The following is a 19,419-nucleotide window of genomic DNA, read 5'->3' as shown; positions in this document are numbered from 1 at the left end:
AAATATTGAATCCATGAAGGGATGGCTAAGAACGTCAGATATTACATCAGATGGCCCTGAAGTAAATTCTCAGCTCTTCTTCTTACTTGCTGTACGACAGTGGGCAAATTGCGCAGTCTCACCACAGCTATTTTAGTTTCATTAAATAAAGACAATAATGATGCCTATCTTTACGGTCATTATGAAAACAAAACCCAACAAATACAAAGTGTTGAGGCCACTACCTCTTACTCATTAAAAAAAAAAAAGAAATTCACAGTAAATCACAGTTGTGGTTCCCCGATTATTCCTCCCACATCTATCTCTGTTTTAGCAGCCATTGCCCTGTAAAGTTGTCTGGATTAGGTTAACACAATAAAGCTCTAAATATTCTGTAGATTATCAAGGAGTTTTCAAAAATAGACTTTATTTTCTAGAGCAATTTTAGGCTCACAGCAGAATTGAGTGGAAAGTATAGAGTATTTGTATACCCTCTGTATACATAATCCATGCATACATAGCGTTTTCCACTATCAACATCCGCCACCAGAGTGGTACATTTATTTCAATCAATGAACCTACACTGACACGTAATCACCCAAAGTTCATAGTTTACATTAGGGCTTACTCTTGGTGTTGTACATTCTAGGGGATTTGGCAAATGTTTAACGGCATGTATCCACCACTATGGTATCATACAGAATAGTTTCTCTGCCCTAAAACAATCCTTTGTGCTCTGCCTACTGGGGATTTTTAAATTCAAAAATGTGTTTCTTCATTTTGGGAGCTAGACAGTATTAGTCCAAATTTGGTTTATAGAGAAACAAAGAAATTTCTATAAGTAATTGAAGTTGTTAATTAAATAAATTAATAAGAAATCAGTGGAGTGAGTAAATGAATAAATCTCATCCACGAATAACAAGACTTATTCAGACTCAATCTGGATATGTGAGAATGTAGAGACATATTTCAAAACTTGCTTTTTGAATGAAAGAGTGGCTAGAAAGTTGTGACAGGAGAGGAGACAGTCTACTATGTGAGTGGCTGTCTTTCTCCAGCATGCTATGTGCAGTTCTAAAGTGCTGCTCATTCTTTTATTTATTTATTTATTTACTTATTTATTTTTTGAGACAGAGTTTCGTTCTTATTACCCAGGCTAGGGTGCAATGGTGCGATCTCGGCTCACTGCAACCTCTGCCTCCTCCTGGGTTCAAGAAATTCTCCTGCCACTGCCTCCCAAGTAGCTGGGATTACAGGCATGTGCCACCACGCCTGGCTAATTTTGTATTTTCAGTAGAGACGGGGTTTCACCATGTTGGCCAGGCTGGTCTTGACCTCCTGACCTCAGGTGATCCACCTGCCTCAGCCTCCCAAAGTGCTGGGATTACAGGTGTGAGCCACCGTGCCCGGCTGTGTTTGTTCATTTTTTTTTTTTTTAATTATAGTTTAAGTTCTGGGATACATGTGCAGAACGTGCAGGTTTGTTACATAGGTATACATGTGCCATAGTGGTTTGCTGCACCCATCAACTCGTCATCTAGGTTTTAAGCCCTGCATGCATTAGGTATTTGTCCTAATGCTCTCCCTCCCCTGGCCCCCCACCCCCCGACAAGCCCCGGTGTGTGATGTTCCCCTCCCTGTGTCCATGTGTTCTCATTGTTCAACTCTCATGCATGAGAACATGCAATGTTTGGTTTTCTGTTCCTGTGTTAGTTTGCTGAGGATGATGGCTTCCAGCTTCATGCCCTTCAAAGGACATAAACTCATTCTTTTTTATGGCTGCATAGTATTTCATGGTGTATATGTGCCACAATTTCTTTATCCAGTCTATCACTGATGGGCATTTGGGTTGGTTCTAAGTCTTTGCTATTGTGAACAGTGCTGCAATAAACATATGTATGCATGTGTCTTTATAGTAGAATGATTTATAATCCTTAGGGTATATACCCAGTAAAGGGGTTGCTGGGTCAAATGGTATTTCTACTTCTAGATCCCTTCATGATCAAACCACTCAATGAGAAAACTCTTTAAAACAACATATGTAATCTTTGACTAAATACTGACCCCTAAAAATATCTATCAAAGCACATTTAGTCAAAATTTGTGCCATAGCTTATTAGTGGTGTTTAAAATGACAAATTTTAGAACATCTATCTTTTGACTAAACATTTCTCTTTTGACAATAAGGGATATATTGAAGCAAAAGTTACTTGCAGCCTGAAAGCAAATCCAAACTTGTTGTAGTACTCATAATTAAAACATATTTTCCTTTCTTATGTTTTTCCACTTGGATTAAAAGTGTTTGCATCTAGTATTTCTATTTAAATTATCTTTTAATGTCTTTTCTTATTTATTTAATTTTCTCTGTTCACAGAATTTTATTTGATTTTTATAATCTGATATCTTCTCTAATCATTCAATTGTTTTGTATAGTTTCTCAGGATTTCAATGCAAAATTTAGCCATTTTTATAATTGTTAAAAGTTTATGCAAATCAAAACCACAATGAGATACCATCATTATCTTGTGAACAGTGTGCCTTTTTAAATAATGTAGGATGTGTTAGATCAGTCATTAGAAAAGTCATCTGAAGATGGTGACATTATCTTTCTTCATGTTAATAGGCAGAAAGATCTCAGTGTCACCAGGACAAGAACAGATCACAGGCTGTTTTGAAATAGGAGTACACAGCTGAGCACAATGTAGGCTCTCTAAGACTAATGAAAGAATCAAATCAGGTGTGTGAGTGATTCAGCAAGAAGTTGAATTAGAGCCAGCTGCTTCGTCTGAGTTGGGTTAAGTCAGAGGGGGAGGGTTGATATTGGGTAATCAGAACAAAACGAGCTGGAGGGCCAGCCACCTGCTTAGTCGGAGTAAGAATGCCTGCAGAGACCTGGACCAGAGTGGGCAGAATGGAGGTAGGTTAGAGGCTGGTCTGGGATACTGGGACAGGCAAGTGTATAGTCAGCTTGTTGATATTGAGAGAAGGTAATATCTTAGCCTTTTCAAAATTTACTAGTTTATCAGAGGTAAGAATGTGTTTTTTTAGGTGCTGGAACTCTCCAAATTTGACTCAAGATGCAGAAACTGCTTTAATGTTAACAAGAAAGTTCCTTGGAAGGTGAATAGGAATTGAATTCTTCAAATTCTTGTGGATGTGCTCACAGGAATGACATATGTTTGGATCTCAAAATTAGATAAAATTGGGAGACTTAGTCAGTTGGGGTGGGATTGAGGGAGTACATTTATCTCATAGAAACAATGTTTTATTAATGTTTGATGGGAACTCTTGAAGTTGATAATGTTTTAAGCGGTGAGTGATAGACTGGATCAAAGTAATTATTACAATGTAAGACATTATGCAGTCTACCTTTTTAAATTGAAAGTATTTCCCCCTCTTTGGTTTATCTGATTACATATAACGGTGAATAAGGAATTTCATTTTATATTCATATTATACAGTATTATATAAGAACACTGAGTAGGTAAGGTAGCTTTTTTTTTTTTTTAACTATTCATGATTAAACCTATGTAAAGTCTAATTTTCTCAAACCAGTTACAGTTAATTGACTGGCGGCAGAAGAAGAGAGGGTATCAGAACCAACTGGAGAACATTAGCTCTCCCTTAAGAACAATAGCACACCAGTCTCACTTTTTAATGTGACAGAAACAGTACCATTATTGCCCTTTTGCTATTTGTAAAATGGAGGCTTTAAGGCTTTAATTCTTTTTTTTTTTTAATTATACTTTAAGTTCTGGGTTACATGTGCAGAATGTGCAGTTTTGTTACATAGGTATAAACGTGCCTGTTTTTTTGTTTGTTTGTTTGTTTTTTTGAGATGGAGTCTCACTCTGCCGCCCGAGCTGGAGTACAGTGGTGTGATCTCGGCTCACTGCAACCTCCACCACCTGGGTTCAAGCGATTCTCCTGCCTCAGCTTCCCGAATAGCTGGGACAACAGGTGCGTACCACCACACCCAGCTAACTTTGTATTTTTAGTAAAGATGGGGTTTCACCATGTTGGCCAGGCTGTTCTCGAACTCTTGACCTCAGGTGATCTGCGTGCTTCAGCCTAATTTTAAAGAAATCCTTTAAGTAACTCTTTAAGCACACTGTTTCCCATAAAATAGGAAATGTTTGGTTTGTAAGAAATGTGTCTATATGATATTACATCTGTGGCTTTCAAAATAAGGATTCTTAATGAGAGTTTTGCATTGTGTAGACTTTTATTTTAAAAATAAACTACCTTAATATGATCACTTGATCTGGTCTTTAACTTATCCCTTCCATAATTTTTCATCAATACTAATGCACATTTGTTTTTTTTAAATTAAGAACACAGGTTCTTTGGTCTGCATTATTAATAAACTTCTTTATGTTCAGAAATGGGTAGAAAATATTAGATTTTGCTCCATATCATGTTTCTAATAACATGACAACTTGACGTAAATCTTTGTTTATAACTGTATTACGTCAAGTTGGAATGCTTCAAAATCAATATAATCACAAGGGTACATCACTAAGGAGCTTTCACTGTGACGTCTGTACATTCTTGAAAAGAAGACTTTATTATTTTGATACACTAGGTATTTTGTACGTCATAATTTTATTTATGTATCCTATTTATTTGAAGTATACATGTCATGATATATATTTTTATATAATATATTCCCTTATGTATGTTAATGGGCTTAAAGTTTTATGGTAATATTTAAACACACATTTAATTGTGTTATTTTATTATCATACATGGGACATAAATAATCTTAATAGTTATTTAAACATTTAATAAGATGCAACAAACCTCCATATCTATAATTAAGAGGTTTTGGGAAGCCAGTAGTATGTGGAATTATTTACACTTGTGCTATCAATTATGAACGTTCCTCATTTAGCTCTGAACACTGGAGCTAGCAGATGATGGCATGACCTAGAGACCCTGCGGCAGGCCCATTTACCTCCTCCATCTAGACAAATGATTAAAGGCTTCATCAGTCTTTTAAGGAGCTATTTCAAAATCATGGTCCTTCATGCATAAAAAGCAGAATATTTTCAGCATATATTTCAGTTTTGCACAGAATATTAATGTGACAATAAAGAGGAGATTTAAATTGCAGTAAAATGAAGTTATTTCCAGTATTTTTAATTTAAATCAAAGTCCACGGTGGCTGTAGGGTTTTACATTTTTTTCATGGTTATGACTAGTATTGTCTCATCATGTGGAACAGAAATTGGTGTATGGGAAAAGCATATGGGGAGGGTAGTAGGGTAATGGATTTGAAGGAGATAGGAACAGATGTTAAATAGAGATTTCCCCTAGAGTTCCATTATATATGATAGTTCCAGTTGTCCCAGTCTGTCTACTTCATATAATTTATCTTCTACACATTTTTTTGGAAATCAGCCTCATGGCACCCCTTCCAGGAAGCCTTCCATGACCTTCAGGACTGGTTTAGGGTTTGTAATTATATAAAACCATAAATATTTTATTTTTCCTCTATCCTCCATACCTAACCACACTCAAAATATTATAACTGCTTGCTTTCTAGATGTATACTTCCTTAGGCAAAAATTGTATCCTATTCATCAGTGATAAATCCATAGTTATTGTATAATAATTGTTCAATGAATGAATGATTCTCATTCAGCCTGGGAGACCTGACTGGACTGTGTGTCCTGGGTTGCAGTATGTTTGGTTTTAAGTAGGGGTAGCACTGGGGAAAAAGACAATGTGGTTGAGGATTAAAAGACAGGACATTTGAAAAAGAATTCTTCCTATTGGTGCTTTTGTATTTTAGAGTAGCAGAAAGTATTTTTGACAAGAAATCAGAATTTCTGAGTTCTGATTCTTAGTGGCATCTGCACCTGTTTAATGTTGGACAAGGCTGCTAACTTCTCTGGGCATCAGTTTCTGCCCTTGTCTAAAGAAGGATCTTGACTATTTCCAGGGTTTCTTTGAGCACCTATATATAGGTTATTATTATATCAAAAGGACATTGATATCAATGACAGGACTGGCTTCTAATCTGAGTGAGCCTCCTCTTGAATTGAGAGTGGGTAGTATTGCCTCATTTTGTCAAATGTCAATTAAAAAAAACCTTGAAGCAGAAAACATTGAGGACCTTCCTGATTTGTGGCCTAAGGAATGTTTCTCATTCCTTATTATTTTCAGAGATTCCGAAATGGAAATTATGATTGGGTTGCTCCTGAAGCAAAGATCTGAAGACTTCAGGAAGGGGAACTTCCAGTATACCCTGAATTTCAGACTAAGCAGAAATGGGGTTATAATTTACTGTAGATGAACTACACTGGATAAGGAGAAGGTGAATTAGGCATAATTGCTACTGTAACAGAGAGATCAGATGATATAATAAGTTAAAGAACAAATGTATGATTTTCTTTCTTTCACATTTGTCCAAGAATGGTATCTTCCACCCAGTCATTCAGGGACTCGGGTTACTTTCGAGTCATTGCTCTATTCTAGGGTCTTTTGTGATCTGTTTGGTTAAAGCTGGGTTGCTGCAAATTCATGGTTTCAGTAGAGACATGGATGGGAGATTCTTGGGGGAGAAATGAATGCAGAGAAACACATGTGCAATGTTTTAAAGTTTAAGCCTGAAAATAACTTATATCCTTCTGGATATGGTTCATACTTAGAAGCAAGGGGAATTGGGGAATGTAATCTCAGCTATGTTTTCAGGAAAAAAGGGAGAATAGATTTTGCTGGATAGCTTGAAATCTCTACTGATTTTATGACTTTCAGTAGAAAAAGTGGTCAAATGCATTAAGAATGCAATTTAAATCATCATTGTACATTTTTGACTCATTATGTTATAAATACATATAGTTCAATAACTAAATATATTTATAGAACATTCATACAGTAGAATGCTATGTAGTCTTTAACATGCTTTTGTAAAAGAGTAGCTAATGGAATGGAAATCAGTACACAATATGTAGTTCACTTTAGCAGTCATGGAAAAAGTTAAGAAATAATGAGTTTTTGTAAGAAATATAATTTGGATAAGCATAGCAAAGAGATGAGAGAGATAAAGTTTAAAATGTTAATGTTTGTTGTCTTCAGTGGTAGAATATAAGTGATATTTTGTTTCTGTGTTTTTCTATTTATGTATCCATACTTAAAAAATTTTCTCCATTGACATATTTAGACAATAAGCAAAATCAATACATATTTATATTAAAAATGAGATTTTTAAAATAATGATCCAGAAGAAGTTAAATTTATCTACACTCAACTTCAGCTACTGATTCTGGTAGAATTAATAATCTCTTCGGTCAAAAGCAGCCAGATAGACTTACAGTCTCCCAAAGAATATATGCCAGAAAACTTGGCATATAGAAATAAATGGTAATTGTACCTTATGGTCCTCTTGACCTGTTTAATAGTAAAGCAAATGCATATTGTAGCATATTTGTACAAATTCTTATGAGAAAGCCCATAAAAGCACATAAATGTCTTGCTTCTCATAATCAGAAAAGCAAAATGTCTGAAATGAATGCAGCATTTAAAAGATAAAACTCCCCACTTTAATCCTAATGACTGAGTTGGTTAAAAAATTTAACCACGTATTATTTATTTGCCCTGAGTTAGGGTTCCAGATTACTTTTGATCACAACCAAATTAAATAAGAAAACAAACTTTTAATCACAAGCAATGTTGTCTTCCCCTGGTAATGGGATATATATGTACTTTTTAAGGCCGTTTTTCTACATGATTATGACAAGTAGTCATTGTAAGTCTTATTTTCATTTTTCAATTAATCAGGGTGAGTTCATTTTCCTTTATATACCTAAAGTAAAAAGATATTTAAAAAAAGAAGCCTTGACATTACTATCGGTATTCTCTCTCTTCATTGTCAAGTTGTGATACATGTCCATTTGGAGTGTACATTATGTGATCTGTGTCCATAGGGCTGTGCATAGAAATATGTCAATTTACACCTAAAATAATCTGATTGGCATTCCAGTTACTTACTGGCCCTTCTCTCCTCTCATTAAAAGAAACTGTCCTCTAACCTGCGGCTATTACCAGGTTTGTTGTGCATTTGTCCTTGCCTGTGTAGTCCCTGGAATGTTCCTCCGGTGCATTGTTGGGCTTTGGCCATGGTTCACCTCTAGTATCTCGGGGCCATTATTCCTTAGGCAAGTGCCTATTCTTTGCCAGAGCCAAGAGATGGGGCGTGCCAGCCTTTTCTATATTTTTTCTTCCTGATTCCTTTAATCTCACAGGATTTTGGGATGCCCTGAATTTTACCTTTAGTCTTGTGTCAGTATTTGCTCAAATCTGCTACTTGGCATTACCTTATGGCTTAGCTTTTGGGAAGCTGAACGTAAGTGCATATGGACTTTCACATCATGCAAATGTTATTGATGACACAGAATGCCTGGTGCGGGCTATGAATAATTTAGGGAGCCTCTCCCATTTATTCACACATTTCAGTCATGTGTTCAGAAAGCAGGTACAGTACGGAAGATACTTCAGAATTATAGGTCATATTTGAGAGCCTTTTATCATTCTTCAGCCATAGACGAACTTCATGATTTGCAAGAAATTTTGGCACTGCCTTATCATATTCAAATAACTTGGAAAAACAGAAATTACATGTAAAAAAAAAAACAAAACCCTGCCTGAGACAAATAACTTTAATACTGTTCTTTGCAATTAATCTTACCTGTATAGCTATGAGCCAATTTGCTTACCAAAATCAAAATAGACTTATGAACTACTAATATTGGTCTTACAGAAACTACTTCATCTTATTAGAGCTTGCTGATCTTTCTTGTGAGGGCACATATTTGTTACATGGGGCTTGCTTGATTTTTCTACCATTCTATTCCAGGAAAAATAATAAAATGGGTATATGTGCAGTGAAAGCTGAGTTGGAGGTGGCAATTTGGAGACTGTTTTATTTATCTTAAAACTCAAGCTTATAGCTTCATTGCCACTTTTTGTTTATTTTTTGAGACAGGATCTCACTGTGTCACCCAGGCTGGAATGCAGTAGTGTGATCCTAGCTCATTGCAGCCTTGAACTCCTGGGCTCAAGTGATCCTCCCACCTCAGCCTTTCGAACAGCTAGGACTACAAGCATCCACCACCATGCCTGGCTAGTTATTTTTTTTTTAATATTTTTGTTTTTTGTAGAGATGGGGGTCTCACCCTGTTGCCTAGGCTGGTCTCAAACCCACAGCTTCAAGCGCCTCCTGCCTCAGCTTCCCAGAGTGCTGGGATTACAGGTGTGAGCGACCGTGTCTGACTCATCACCACATTTTTTTTGTTTGAGGTTTAAGCACAATTTGTACACAACTGATTATGTGAAACAGTAAGGGCCTGTAAATATATTAGAAATAAGTAAAAGGCCATAATGTTGCTTCTGAAAATAGTATCTTCTGCAAGCAGTGCACAGAGGTTGAGTTTGTGAACTGCATCAATAAAATTGTAATTGTCTTAGGGCTCTCCAGAGAAGCGAAAGCTCCAGTTGAAGTCTGAAGGCCTGAGAACCAGCAGAACCAGTGGGGTAGTTCCCATCTAAGGGCTGGCAGGCCTGAGACCCAGGAAAAGCTGATGCTTCAGGTAGATCTCAAAGGCAAGAAAAAAATTGATGCCTTAGTTCAAAGACCATCAGACAAGAGAAATTCTCTCTTTTGCAAGAGAGGTCAAATTTTTGTTCTCTTTGGACTCTATTAGTGGATGATTAATATATTTCTCCACATTAGGGAGGGTGATCTTTATTACTCAAAGTACCAAATTAAATGTTAAGCTCATACAAGAATATGAAAATATAAGAATACCCTCACAGAAATACCTGGAATAATGGTTGACCAAATGTCTGGGTATCTTTCAGCCCAGTCAACCTTTTTTTTCTTCTTTTAGACCAGGCCTGGCTCTGTCGCCCTGGCTGGAGTGCAGTAGTGCAATCTTGGCTCAGTGCATCCTCAGCTTCCAGGGCTCAAGTGAATGTCCTGCTTCAACCTCCTGAGTAGCTGAGACTGCAGATATATGCCACCATGCATGGCTAATTTTTACTTTTTTTTTTTTTTATACAGATGGGGGTCTCACTATGTTGCCCCAGCTTGTTTTGAACTCCTGGGCTCAACTGATCCTATTGCCTTGGCTTCCCAAAGTGCTGGGATTACAGGCATGAGCCACTGAGCCTGGCCTTTAACCCCAGTCAACTAGACACATAAAATTCATTATCACAATAATCAGCATTGGCTTAGGAGTTGAAGAGACTTTCACTGGTTACTATTAGAGGACATAAATACTGTAAGACCTTGGTGGTAACATCAGCTGTAAGAAACAATAGAAACAAAACTGATCAAAATATACTTTATGTCTTCCATTGACCTGGGTTGGAAGTGAACTTCAAAACAGTGTCGCAAATGTGCAGTTTGGGAGCTGCAGCTGCAATTAGCTAGTTACAATTCAGAAGCATTTTTTCTTTTCCTTTAATGGCAAACTTATAAAATTTGACTATTATTTTTAAAAGCAGTTAATTTTCCTGTAATAGTATAGTATTGAAAATAGTTAAATATTATTATTTCACAAGTTTTGGACTTAAGATATACTCTTATCTCAGAAATTTTATTCTGTGAAGGTGATATTTAGCTTCAGTCGTGGTTAAATTTTGATTTAAATACTCTGCCATTCAGCCTTTGACTAAAATGTATTTTTGTTGTACTTATATATGCTTCCTTCATATTCCTGAAGATCAGGGCAATTTCAGAAGGGCACTATCTTGTAAGAATTTCCTGTTAAAATCTCAGCAAACTTGATCTTTCCTTTGGACCCAGGAAGACAGTCCCTAGGGGCATGGCCCTCATTCCTGGCTTGGCTTCTTGCCACAACTATATCACTAATACCTACACAATCATTTTTGGGCTACATTGCAAATAAGCATAATAGGAAGAAAAGTGAGAAGTTATCCTATTCCCATAAGATCTGATGGGGTCCTTAGGGAGGGCTACAGCTGGAAAATTTCTTTTTAGAGGTGGATAGGGACAGCCTGGGGAGGGGGAGTGGGCACTGTGTGGACAGCAAAGTCCTCCCTTTCAAGGTGGGTGTTTTTTTTTTTTGTTTGTTTGTTTGTTTTTGAGACAGGGTCTCACTCTGTTACCCATGCAGGAGTACAGTGGTGTGATCATAACTCACTGTAGCTTTGAGCCCCCGGCCTCAAGCGATCCTCCCACCTCAGCCTCCTAAGTAGCTGAGACTATAGCTACACACATCGCTACTCCCAGCTAATTTTTAAATTTTTTTTTTGTAGAGACAGGGTCTCACTTTTTTGCCCAGGCTGGTCTTGAATTCCTGGCCTCAAGTGATCCTCCCTTCTCAGCCTCCCAAAGTGCTAGGATTGCAGGTGTGAGCCACTGTGTCCAGCCCATGGTTGCATTTTTAGCCAAAATAGTAGTAGGTTAGGGAATGAGCTACACTGTTATCAGGGAGAAGAGAGTTCTGAGTAGAAGAAACAGCCAGCATACCTAGATTGTTCCACAAACAGCAAAGAGGCCAGTGTAAGGCATGAGGCCCTAGAGAGGCATGAGCCTTGCAAGGGGGAGAGTAGGAGGAAAAAAAAAGCCAGGGAAGCCATGGGGCCCAGGACTCCATTCACCATATAGCAACATGGACCACTAAGTGAGCTTCAGCTTTTAATAACTAGGATGGTGAGCCCGTCCAGGATTTGGGACTGATGGGTGGCATAATCTGACTTTCCTTTTGAGCATATATATATAAGAATAAATTTGATTCCCCTATAAAACAACAGTTTTTAAGGAAATGTTTTAGAATTTATAGTAAATTTGACATAGTACCTAGAGTTAGGCAAGCTGCATAGTGTGAGGGAACAGCTCCCTGAAGACTGTTCTCTAATGCCAGCCACAAATTCAGGTTTCCCCCGGGTTATCCTTATGTCTGGCCATCTGGCTACAAATATGGGGATTCGCATAATCCACCTCAGGTTTGATAACTCACTAGAATGACTCAGAACTCAGGAAAGTGCTATGCTTAAAGATTACAGTTTTATTACAACAAAAGGATACAAGTTAGAACCATCAAAAAGAAAGAGGCACAGAGCCAATTCTGGGAGGTTTCCAAATGCAAAGCTTCTGTTGTCTTCAGGGACACGTTATCCTCCCAGCTTTGAAGTGTGACAATGTTCAAAGAGTATTGCTAACCAGGGAAGCTCACCTTAGCTTTGGTGTCCAGAGTTTTTATTCAGGCCGCATTGAGTCATGATGTTGATTGACTCATTGGCCACATGGTTGGATTCAATCTTCAGTTCTCCTCTTTTTCCCCTTCCAGAAATCAGGCTGATATCACACTGCTGAAAGCCTAATCTGTTAACCACATGGTTGGTCTTTCTAGCATGACCAGTTCCCATCTTTAGTCATTTTGTTAGCATTAACTATCAGGTATAGTATGAGGGGCCCACCGTAAATAACAATGACACTACAATCACTCAGGACATTTCAAAGGTTTACAGTTTACCTCCCAGGAACTGGGGACAAAGGTCAGCCACATTCTTATTGTACATATAGATCATACAAGGATTATATAGAGATATTCTGATAGAATTGATAATCAAGTATGTTTTCACTCTAATTCATGCCGATTCAATATGTACCTTACTTTCCACTGATTCTTTGTACTTAGACATGCTATTTTTATCCCTCTTCTCATTCTTAAAATGAACAGATATTTTGTGATCCTTAACTTGTTTAGAACAATAGTGTTCTTTTTTTGTTTTTATCAGTAGCTTTAATTTGTAAATTTTTTTATACTTTTCTTTTATGAACTGTTTTTCATAGATATTCCTTCACATGTGCTTCCATCTTTTTTCTCTTACTCTCTGGTTTAAGATTCAAGGTATGAAACTGTGAGTGGATAAATTGCATAATCATAATTCTGTCGTTTTGCTGGTGAACATTTCTGTGGTCTTAAAGTATTGCTCTCTTGCAAGTTTAGTATATTTCTTCTTCACATGATCACTAAAATTCAGATTGGAAAGTTTACTCGATAAGGTTCCTACTCTACTTTGGGATTTTGAATGGATAGTTCTGCTGAAACATAATCAGTTAAATCAGTTTTAATTGGGCGGTGCTACTCATATTTCTCACAAGTCTGATGCTGCTGGCCACTCAGTGCAGAAATCACATGCCAAATGTAGAAAGCCAGAAATATTTAAGTTTTGGCTTCCCTCCTTTGTCATAGAACCCCCTTTCTAAGGTCAAAATACCCATTTCAAGCGCTTTGAAAGGAGCTTTGAAAGATTTAAATGGTGTTGCAACAGGGAGAAGACTAGCCCAGTCTGGGTCAACAGCTGTGTTTTCTGTTCTAGGAGTCTCTCTCGACCAGACTTACATTTGTTGTTATTTTATTGTTTTCTGATATAAAGCCTTGGTCTTGGCTTTGGCCCATCAGTGACTGGAAATCTGATGATCACCTGCCGGGCAGATGATGCTAAGAACCACGTGGCTGCCATTGCTGTAGGGCCTGATTTGTGTTTTAAAAGAATCAGTCTGGCTGTTGTATCAAGAATAGACCCAGGAGACCTGGTAGAAGCCAGTTATAAGCTTTTTGCAATATTCCAGTATGAGATTATGATAGTTTGCATCAAAGATATCTCAGTGCAGATATTTAGAATTGCTCAGATTCTAGCTGAATCTTAAAGGAAGAACCAACAATATTTGCTGAGAGTTTGGATATAAGATGTGAGAGAGAGGGAGGAGTCAAAAGATGACTCTAGATGTGTTAGTTATCTATCATTGAGTAACGAAGTATTTCAAAACTTAGAGGCTTAAAACAATAGCATTGATTTCTCATAGTTTCAATGAGTGTTGCTGGATGTTGCTTTAATGGGTGCTCTGGTTCTGGGTCTCTCTCAAGGCTGTAGTCATCTCATGGGTCAACTGGGAAGGATCTGCTTCCTGGCTCACTTTCCTGGCTATTGGTCAGATTCAATTCCTCACAAGCTGTTGGCCAGAGATGACTCTTTGTGTTTCACTATGTAGGCCTCTCCATAAAGCATCTCACAGTATGGCAGTTTGCTTCATTAGAGTGAACAAGTGAAAGCGTCACAGAGTGTCAACAAAAGGGAGGCTGCTAGCAAGATGGAAGTCACAATCTTTTGTAAACTACTCATGGAAGTGGCATCCAGTTACTTTTGCTGTATTCTATTTAGCAGAAGCAAATCACTAGGTCCAGCCCACGTTCAAGGGGAGGGGCGTACCCAAAGGCATGAATACTAGGAAAAAGAATCATTGGAAGCCACATCAGAATACCTGAGTTTTAGCCTATATCCACCATGCCAGAGTTTTAGCCTCCATAACTGGACTGTTAGAGATCATATTTACTGAGATGAGGAAGACTGCATTAGGAGCATCTTTGTGAGGGGTTGGGTTGGGTAAATTAGAATTTTTTATTTTTGATATGTTAAATTTGATATGGCTATTAAACATCCACGTTGGTTATATGTCTGACTTTAAAGGGAGCTATTCAGGCAGGAGATAAATAAACAGGAATCTTCTTGCACCTTAGTGCATTATCATACACCAGTGACAATGATGTGAGCACACATGGTAGCATGTGTTTTACATGAGTCAGTATCATATAGCAGTTAGAGGCAGACATCCCAAAGCCCCACTGCATAGGTTCAAATTTCTGCTCTACAACTTACTATGTGTTTGACCATGAATAAGTTACTTGTTTTTGAACCTCAGTTGCTCATCCATAAGTTGGGGATAATAACAATAACTAAAACATAGAGCTGTAATGAGTTGAATGAATAAGAATGTATGAAATGATCTTAACTTTGCTTATAGTAAGTGTAGTATATTATTATTATTATTGTTGTTGCTTTTTTTTTTTTTTTTTTAAAGAATCACCTTTTAAACAGCATGCAATTTGAGAATACTGTTGCCATCTGGCAGCTTTGGGTGGATAAAAATGTACCAGTCTTCCATAAAATGCCTTACTCATCATATGTGTCTACATGTGATCTCTGGCTATTCTTTGACTTGAAAATAATGATAAGAGAAAGCTGTTTACATAAATAAAGCTATTATATCATAAAAATAAACAAACTGAAGTTTTTAAAAGGTGTTTCAAATACATTTAATGCATCTATTAAAAAATAGAATTTATTCCACCATTCAACAAACTTGTTTTATTGTCTCCTATAGCTACATTCTGCTCCTTTCATATAGGAGGTCAAAGAATAAATTAGGATCTTCCAGGTATCAGGGTTTAGAAAAGTGCTGGTAGTAAAAAGAAAAAGGTGTTAATAGTCATTTTTTTTCTTGATTCCTTCTAAGAGAAGAGTGAATCATAGCACATTGGTAGTGGGTGAGAATGGCATGACTCTGTTGATAGCCCTCAGTTTTTGTTTTTGTTTTTTTTTACACAATTGAATGAGTGGTGGAAGACCTGCTTCTTTTTCTTCTCCCTAACTAAAGCTCAGAGAAAGCTGAAACGTGTGAGAATCTGCAGTGGCATTCAAATCTTGCTCTGAGGAATGAGGACTCTGAGGATGTGTGTCTGGGGCTATTCTGTATGAGAGAGGAGTTAAGAGTGCTGGTTTTTGGTCCCACTCGCGTTACTTCAACAATAACATCTGTTTTCACATGTTTTGTACATTTGGCTTCTGTGTAAATTTTGTTTAAAACATTTTCTTGGGCTGAAAAGTATTTAAAAATTATTACTTAAAAAGAAGCCTGTTCGTAAATATCTTACACCTACGATTTCTGTAAACACATTGATTAAAACATAAACGTGCCTGGGAAGGTTATGCGGACCGGGCAAGGGGGAAGTGACTCATCAGAAAGTCTTTGCTTAGGTGTTTCAGCCCAATCAGATTGCTTTCCTAAGCCCCTATTTATGATCCACATGAGAAGTGGGGAGCTTTGCAGAAAAGAGAAAAAGTGATGTAACTGTGGAACATGTGACATTAGAGGTTAGGCAAGCCCAAGGGGACTCGCACTGAGAAAAATTTCAAAAGCCAAAGGGTAGTGTGAAGGCATTACATTTTTGTGGTGTAACAGAGGGATTACAAGAAGATAGATGTTAGTAGCAGAGGTGAAAAAGAACAAACACTTAAATTATTTTAAAATCGGACTTTGTGTTGGCCATTTTCCTATTTTTTGTATGTCTAGAATGATATAGCCCCATATAAGAAAAACAGGGCTACATTTTAGGACTGGACCCAGGACTAGCTGGTAGGGCAACAGCAGAGTGCATATTTGCACAAAATGTGTACCTGTGCTTATGTGCAAATTAAAGGAAATTTTTTACAGGTCTTTGCTTTTTTGAAAATTTGTTTTTGTAAATTGACACATTATAATTGTACACGTTAATATTTGTAGAGTACTATTTGACGTTTCAGTGTATATCTATGATGTATAATGATTGAATCAGGGTAGTTACTGGATCCATTGCCTCATGCATTTATCATTTCTTTGTGGTGAGAACATCCAAAGGCCTCTCTTCTAGGTGTTTTGTAATATATGATATTTTACTTTATATATATTTTATGTGCAATAGACCACCAGAACTTATTCTTCCTATCTAATTGTAATTTTGTACCCATTGACCAACCTCTCCCCATCCTCCTCTCCCCTTCTTAGTCTCTCATAACCACTGTTTTACTTTCTGCTTCTATACCAACTTTCTTTTCTTTTTTTTGAGATATGGTCTCATTCTGTCACCCAGGCTGGAGTGCAGTGGCACGATCACAGTTCACTGCAGTCTCAAACCTCCCAGGCTCAAGTGTTCCTCCTGCCTTAGCCTCCCAAGTAGCAGAGACTACAGGTGCAAGCCACCACGCCTGGCTAATTCTTTTTTTTATCCTCTTAGATTCCACATACGAATGAGATCATGTGATATTTTTCTTTGTCTGTCTGGCTTATTTCACCTAACCTGATGTCCTTCAGGTTCATCCATGTTGTCACAAATAACAGGATTTCATTCTTACTTAATTTTTTCTTTCATCCATAGGACTCTGCTTGATCGGGATTTCATTCTTTTTATGGCTGAATAATATTCCATTGTGTATATATGCCACATTTTCTTTTTTTAATTTAAATTTTATTTTAAGTTCTGGGATACATGTACAGAATGTGCAGGTTTGTTACATAGGTAAACATGCGCCATGGTGGTTTGCTGCACCTATTAACCCATCACTTAGTTATTAAGCCCTTATGTATCAGCTATTTGTCCTGATGCTCTCCCTCCCCTCCCCCAACCGACAGGCCCCAGTGTGTGTTTTGTTCCCTTCTCTGTGTCCATGTGTTCTCATTGTTCACCTCCCACTTATGAGTGAGAACATGCAGTGTTTGGTTTTCTGTTCCTGTGTTAGTTTGCTGAGGATGATGACTTGCAGCTTCATCCATGTCCCTGCTAAGGACATGACCTCATTCCTATTTATGGCTGCATAATATTCCACGGAGTATATGTACTACATTTTCTTTATCCAGTCTATCATTGATGGACATTTGGGTTGATTCCATGTCACATGTCTTTGCTATTGTGAATAGTGCTGCAATAAACATACATGTGTATCATCTTTATAACAGAATGATTTATATTCCTTTGGGTATATACCCAGTAATTGGATTGCTGGATCAAATGGTATTTCTGGTTCTAGATCCTTGAAAAATTCCCACTGTCTTCCACAGTGATTGAACTAATTTACGTTCTCATCAACAGAGTAAAATCATTCCTATTTCTCTGCAGCCTCGCCAGCATCTGTTGTTTCTTGACTTTTAACTAATCATCATTCTGACTGGCGTAAGATGGTATCTCATTGTGATTTTGATTTGCATTTCTCTAAGGATGAGTAATGTTGAGCTTTTTTTCATGTTTGTTGGCCACATAAATGTCTTCTTTTGACAAGTGTCCGTTCATGTCCTTTGCTCGCTTTTTAATGGGGTTTTGTTTTTTTCTTGTAAATTTAAGTTCCTTGAAAATTCTGGATATTATACATTTTGTCAGATGGATAGATTGCAAAAATTTTCTCCCATTCTGTAGGTTGTCCATTTGCTCTGATGACAGTTTCTTTTGCTTTACCACATTTTTAAAATTTAGTCATCTGTTAATGTACACTTAGGTTGATTCGTATCTTGGTTCTTATCAATAGTGCTGCAATAAACATGGGAATGCAAATATCTTCTTGACATACTGATTTCATTTCCTTTGGGTATATACACTGTAGTGGGATTGCTGGATCACGTGGTAGTTCTATTTTTAATTTTTTGAGCCATACTGCTTTCTGTAATGGCTGTGATAGTTTACAATCCCATTGACAGTGTATGTGTTCCCTTTTCTCCACATCCCTACCAACACTTGTTATATTTTGTTTTTTGGCTAATAGCCATTGTAACTTGAGTAATGTGGTATCTCATCTTATTGTCCTGATGATTGGTGATGCTGAGCACATTTTCATATAGCAGTTGGCTATTCGTAGGTCTATTTTTGAGAACTGTCTTTAAGATCTTTTACCCATTTTTAAATTGGGCTACTTATTTTTTTTGATGTTAAGTTTCTTATATATTCTGGATATTAACCCCTTGTCAGATGTATACCTTGTAAATGTTTTTTTTTCCATTCTGTAGGTTGTCTCTTCACTGTGTTAATAATTTCCTTTGTGGTGCAAAATCTTTTTAGTTTTATGTAACCCCATTTGTCTATTTTTGCTTTTGTTGTCTGTGTCTTTAAGGTCTTATTTTAAATCCTTGCCCAGCCCAATGTTGTTTTCTGTTTTTTTTTTTTTTACTAGTTTTATAGTTTCAAATTTTAGATTTAAATATTTAATCCATTTTGAGTAGATTTTTGTGTATGATGAGAGGTAGATAGGGGTCTGGTCTCATTCTTCTGTATGTGGATATCCAATTTTTTCAGCTCCACTTATGGAAGACATTGCATTTTTCCCAATGTGTGTTCTTGGCACATTTGTTGAAAATCAGTTGCCTGTAGGTGTGTGAATTTATTTCTGAGCTCTCTATTCTGTTCCATTGCTCTGTGTGTCTGTTTTTATGCCAGTACCATGCTGCATTGATTACTATAGCTTTGTAGTATATTTTGAAGTCAGGCAGTGTGATGTCTCCAGCTTTGTTATTTTTGTTCAGGATTTCTTTGGCTATTCAGGATATTTGTTGTATCATATGAGTTTTAGGATTGTTTTTTCTATTTCTGTGAAGAATGTCATTGGTATGTCGATAGAAATTGCACTGAATCTGTAGATTGCTTTGGGTAGTATGGTCATTTTAACAAGATTAATTCTTTCAACCCATGAACATGGAATGTCTCTTCATTTATTTGTATCCTCTTTAATTGTTTTATCAAAGTTTTATAGTTTTCAGCATAGAGATCTTTTACCTCCTTGGTTAAGTTTATTCCTAGGTATGTTATTTGTATGCATTCGTAGCTA

This window comes from Pan troglodytes, chromosome 8 (genome assembly GCF_028858775.2).
Source record: "Pan troglodytes isolate AG18354 chromosome 8, NHGRI_mPanTro3-v2.0_pri, whole genome shotgun sequence".
Taxonomy (NCBI): Eukaryota; Metazoa; Chordata; class Mammalia; order Primates; family Hominidae; genus Pan; species Pan troglodytes.
This window is presented reverse-complemented; position numbering follows the sequence as displayed.